This window comes from Spinacia oleracea, chromosome 4 (assembly GCF_020520425.1).
Source record: "Spinacia oleracea cultivar Varoflay chromosome 4, BTI_SOV_V1, whole genome shotgun sequence".
Taxonomy (NCBI): domain Eukaryota; kingdom Viridiplantae; phylum Streptophyta; class Magnoliopsida; order Caryophyllales; family Amaranthaceae; genus Spinacia; species Spinacia oleracea.
The window spans coordinates 72,720,837-72,726,149 of NC_079490.1; the positions used below are offsets into that span (position 1 = coordinate 72,720,837).

The window sequence follows — 5,313 nt, forward strand, 5'->3', positions numbered from 1 at the left end:
AGAAGGAGTCGCGTCCGTGGCCGCCTTCCTTGTCTTCTGAAGAAATGAAAACATATAAGTTGCAAACAATAAAGGGAATTACATAGGAAGGTTCGATCAATACCTTCTCCTCAGCAAGAGGGGAGCCATTTGCTCTGGGATGGCTTGCTCGGCCGCCTGCTGACGCTGCCAAGCCTTATAGGTGCTGGCGTCGAGTACCTTCGCCAACCAGGACGGCATATCCACTTGGCCTTTGGAGGCATCATCCATCTTATCCATGGCCTCGTCTGAAAAAACAAATAAAGACATTAGTACAGTTTTGATAAAACAGTGAAGGAATGGAAGTATAGATACATTACCTCTCGGCATATACGGACACAAGCCCACAGCCGAGAGGAAAACGGGATCGCCCAGTTGATCCAGATGAGGCAACCACCCCTCGGGTAAGTAGGCCGTCTTGTCCTTAATGACGAGTGGCTTGGCCTTGAACAACGACGAGATCCGTTCCCAGAGATCGGCGGAGACTGGAGGGAAAGAGCTGCCGTTTCCAACCAAGTTGGGCTTGATGTTCCAACGCCTCATCCGCTCGCACATCTCCAGATTTGTGGTTTTGATGACCACCCACCTCTTCCTCCAGTGATGCCATTTAGACGCCTTCCCCATCACCGTCCGACAAGCTCCCTTGTACGTAAGAATTAGCCAGCCCGCGGCGGCTCTTGAAACTTGGGACATTGCTGTTTGTAAGGAGGATTTTAAGCCTTTGTAACCTCCAAATTGGTGACTGAATTAGGAGGCTTTTAGAGCTTTGTAATCACCGGTTTTAAAGGCTCTTAAATGGCTTTTAAATGGCTGTTTAAAGCTCTTGTAACCACCGGTTTTTAGCTTATTGTTTAGGCTATTTATAGCCAGCTTGTTGAATGGAATAGAACAACCAATTTTGAAGAATAAACACTTGTTTTCAGTTTACTTTGAATTATTGATTATAGTTTAACCTTTTCTTTGTTTTGGACGTGTTTGTATTTGATGAGAGTGATCATGAAGAGGAGGAAGAGGGATATGAGGCTCCAATTTATGACACAAATCTGGTTCTGACAGCGCTACAAACTCAGATTTAACCTACTGATTTGGACCAACGAGATCAGTTATTTCATACGAAATGTCTAGTGAAGGATAAGTGGTGTAGTGTGATTGTTGATGGGGGGAGTTGTACCAATGTTGCTTCTAGTGAAATGGTGTCAAAATTAGGCTTAATCACTACTGCCCATCCTAGGCCATACGCACTCCATTGGCTAGATGATGGTAGTAGTGTGAAGGTGTCGAAGCAAGTAAGGGTTGGTTTCACTATGGGTTCGTATGTGGATGAGATTCTTTGTGATGTTATTCCTATGGATGCTTGTCATATTTTGTTAGGTCGTCCTTGGCAGTTTGATAGGGACGTGGTTCATAAAGGAAGAAGCAACGAGTATGAATTGAGAGACAAAGGCAAGAAAATTGTGCTAAAGCCTATGTCATCTCAAGCAAAAAAAGAAGCAGAATCTCACCATGTTGGCTAGTGAACAAGAAATTGAGCAAGCTCTAGATCATGGAGAGTTGGTATATTTGCTCGTGGCTAAGGAGAGTCCAATCAAAGGCCAAAATTGGAAAGAAGGCAGTCCCATTGCCGAGTTTCTGTTTGAGTTCAAAGATGTATTTCCCGATGAATTACCACCAGGTCTGCCTCCTATTTGTGGTATTGAACATCAAATTGATCTTATTCCAGGAACTTCTTTGCCTAATAAGGCTGCCTATCGTTGCAATCCGGAGGAAACAAAGGAGTTGCAAAAGCAAATGATGAACTTGTGAATCGAGGCTATGTGAGAGAAAGTTGGAGTCCATGTGCTGTTCCGGTATTGCTTGTGCCTAAGAAAGATGGGACATGGCGAATGTGTGTTGATAGTAGGGCTGTGAATAACATTACCATCAAGTATCGTTTTCCAATTTCGAGACTTGATGATATGTTAGATGAACTCCATGGTTCGAAGTTGTTCTCAAAAGTTGATTTGCGGAGTGGTTATCATCAGATTCGGATGCGTGAAGGAGATGAGTGGAAAATGGCTTTCAAGACAAAGCATGGTTCGTATGAATGAACCGTCATGTCATTTGGTCTCACTAATGCTCCTAGTACGTTTATGAGGCTAATGAACGAAGTGCTTAAATCATTTTTGGGCAGATTCGTTGTGGTATATCTTGATGCATCTTGGTGTATAGTAAGAACGAAGAGGAGCATCTGATTCATTTGATGGATGTTTTTGAAACCCGTAGAGCTCAAAATCTCTATGGGAAGCTAGAGAAGTGTTCATTCCTTGTTGACAATGTGGTTTTCTTGGGCTATGTGGTTGCGAAGGATGGAGTGTCCGTGGATCAGTCCGAGATCGAGGCTATCAATTCATGGCCTAGTCCTAAAACTATAAGTGAGGTGCGTTCATTTCATGGCCTTGCTTCGTTTTATAGAAGTTTTATTCGTGATTTCAGTACCATTACTAGTCCTATACTAGTTGCTTGATGAAAGGTGCTTTTGTATGGGGAGAGGACGCTCAAAAGGCGTTTGATGTGATTAAAGAGCGTTTGTGTGCTGCTCCTATTTTGGCACTGCCAGATTTTTCTCAACCTTTCGAGGTCGAGTGATGCTAGTGGTTTGGGAATTGGTGCTGTTTTGATCCAAGGTAAGCGTCCCATAGATTTTTTTCGAAAAAGTTACGGGTGCTCGTTTGAATTATTGCACTTATGATAAAGAGTTCTATGCTATTATTTGCGTTCTAGCCACTTTGTTTTGCATTCTGATCTTGAATCTTTGAAGTATATTAATGGGCAACAAAAATTGAGCCCAAGGCATGCTAAATGGGTTGAGTTCTTGCAATCCTTTCATTTTTCTTCGAAGTACAAAGATGGCAAGGGCAATGTGGTGGATGATGCATTATCACGGAGATATACTTTGCTTGCTACACTTCATGTTCGTCTATTGGGGTTTGAGACTTTCAAAGACTACTATCGTGATGATGGTGACTTTAGAGTGGCCTTTGAGAAATGTGCAGTTGGTGCCTATGGAGAGTACATGTTGCAAGATGGGTGTCTTTTCAAAGGCAATCGTCTTTGTATTCCCAAGCACTCAATTCGTGAGCTACTAGTTCATGAGGTTCATGGTGGAGGATTGGCTAGTCACTTTGGCATAGCCAAGACCTTGGAGATTTTGAGAGAGCATTTCTTTTGGCCTAAAATGTTAGGCGATGTAACCAACATTGTGAATCATACCCCTCCTCCTCCTCTTTATCGCCACTCTCATCAAACACAAATACGTCGCCCAACTTCTTCTCCTCTTCCAACAACTCCTCACGGCATTCAACGGCTTCTCTCAAGGCCACTTCCCGTTTATTTGGACACGCATTTTGATAATGCCCAAACCCTTGACACTTAAAACAACGCACCTTGGACAGACTTATTTCTTTGGTTGAGTTAACTAATTTTGGGGTAGCCGTAGAATTACTTGAACCTACGGTACTAGGTGATGTGTTTGGTTTCAAAATAGGTTCGGATTTAGACCAAGCCTTGGCCTTACCATCCATACTTTACCCTCCCCCATATTTTGCTTCCCCTTGGTTTTCCAATTTTAAACAAAGTCCACAAAGAGTATCAAAATCAGAATATGGATAAAGGTCTACGGTATTGGAAATATTGTAGTTTAAACCCCTTAAAAATCTAGACAGTTTTTGTTTCAATCTCCTCAATTTCCCCCACTAAGGACAACTATTCAAACTCATCAATATATTCAGCCACACTCATTTTCCCTTGCCTCAATTCAGCAATTTTACGATAAGTTGTTATTCTATGAGTTGTTGGCACATACCTTATACGTAGCTTACGTTTCAAAGACTCCCAAGAGGTGATTTTCTCCTTCCCATCACGAATTCTCCTGGATTTCAGTCCTTCGAACCACAATGAAGCTCCTCGTCCTAGCTTCAATATTGCATACTTACAATGCTTCTCATCATCAATGTCCTTGAAATTAAACATTCGCTCTATCTTGAATTTGATTTTTACGAGTGTTTATTTATCAATAATTCAAAGTAAACTGAAAACTAGTGTTTATTCTTCAAAATTGGTTGTTTTATTCCATTAAACAAGCTGGCTATAAATAGCCTAAACACTCAGCTAAAAACCGGTGGTTAAAGAGCTTTAAACAGCCATTTAAAAGCCATTTAAGAGCCTTTAAAACCGGTGGTTACAAAGCTCTAAAAGCCTCCTAATTCAGTCACCAATTTGGAGGTTACAAAGGCTTAAAACCCTCCTTACAAACAGCAAATTTTAAAGCTAAGTACAAGACTGAATTTCAATGGGATTAAAACAATTGTCCCCTTATTAAACTGAATTAAAAGAAAACAAATAAAGATAAGCTTAAACGGACCATCAAACGCACTTGATTAAACGGACCATCAAACGCACTTGATTAAACGGACCATCAAACAACTCACTCAATCCAAGTCACCATGCATACAAAATGAGTCATCGAACCTAAATCAGCTTTGGTTCCAATTGTTAGCATAAGACCGTCACCTTGACCATCACCTTCATCCATGACGGTATCATCCCCTCCATCCAGCTAGCGCCAGGAAATAAGAAGCGCTCCTGATCAAAGCGCTATAATATTCTGGCACTGCTGGTTGTTTCACGAAAAGTTCAAATCTCTCCAATTGTCACTCTTATTCGGCCGGTTACCATTTCAGTTCGTTACTGATTTCTTGGGAATTCTTTATGGGTCTATTTGATGGACGGGAACCTCAGTGTTTTAGGTGATCAGCCTAATTTGAGGCGCTAATTTAGGCCATTTCTCAGGCCGTCAGTCGATTAGTCTTTTTAGACACCTTCCAAGGAGGAGGTCTCATGTTTGAATGTTTGCTCTTGTTGAATCTTCTCTTTTTTTTGGGCGCCTTCCAAGGAGGAGGCGTCATGTTGGATATCTGAACCCTTTGTGTTTATTAGCACTGGGTATTTTTAGGGTCAACGTTTATTTAGTAAATATTGACGCCACTATTTAGAGATTGTTTTCTTGTGGGTTTCTTCACCCCTTATTGTTTTTGAAGGGTTTAACTGAGACTTGCATTTGTCAGATAAGAAAATATTCATTTACTAAATTGCAAGCTAAATTCACCGCGTCTTAGGCGGGCATTTACAGGCCGTTTTGTGGGCTGTAGTACAATAGCTAGGCGGTTTGTAGGCTCTGGGTACAATAGTTAACTTAATGATATTCTATTCTTAGCCACTTTCTTCAATCTTAACCGTTTCTATTTGGACGGGTTTAAT

General features: G+C 41.4%; 1 pseudogene; it reads left to right on the plus strand.

Moving 5' to 3' along the window:
- Nucleotides 1-1,014: 1,014 nt before the first annotated feature.
- LOC110804956 (uncharacterized) lies at nt 1,015-4,642 on the plus strand (annotated as a pseudogene).
- The last annotated feature ends 671 nt before the right edge of the window (nt 4,643-5,313 follow it).